This window comes from Mixophyes fleayi, chromosome 3, assembly GCF_038048845.1.
Source record: "Mixophyes fleayi isolate aMixFle1 chromosome 3, aMixFle1.hap1, whole genome shotgun sequence".
In the NCBI taxonomy this organism is placed as follows: Eukaryota; Metazoa; Chordata; class Amphibia; order Anura; family Limnodynastidae; genus Mixophyes; species Mixophyes fleayi.
Window position 1 is genome coordinate 137,586,095 of NC_134404.1, and position 518 is coordinate 137,586,612.

The following is a 518-nucleotide window of genomic DNA, read 5'->3' on the forward strand; positions in this document are numbered from 1 at the left end:
GTTCCTAGGGACTCTAGGAGACACACTGGCTGTGTGGAAAGAAAGAGAAGCCGTGGACTTAAATGTCATAGATGTATGTTCCATACTTTATTATTGGAAGCAAGATGTACCTAACACAGGGTGACATTGGAACATTTGTATTTGACAATGATGCTCTCATACGTATTTCCCTTTTAACTGATTAATACAGGGCACCTGTGGAAAGCCCTGTAAAACTGATAGATGCACTGGTACAAAACAATACTCTGGTTAGTGCATGATGAAAAATCAGCAAAGCAGCAAGGTGAAGAGAGCAAAGCCAAATGTGAGGTGTTGTTCATGGAACTGACAAAAAACAATATGTTCTTCTAATAATATAATTACTGATATCCTACAGTATGCTAGTGCATCTTAAGAGTAACACAGGATGGTCATTTTGTAGTTAAGCGTCACAAATTGTTCCAACACCATGGACTGCGAAGATTTACATTAACCCCGTGCCCACCCTATCCATTGTGTTGGAATGACCTGTGATATTA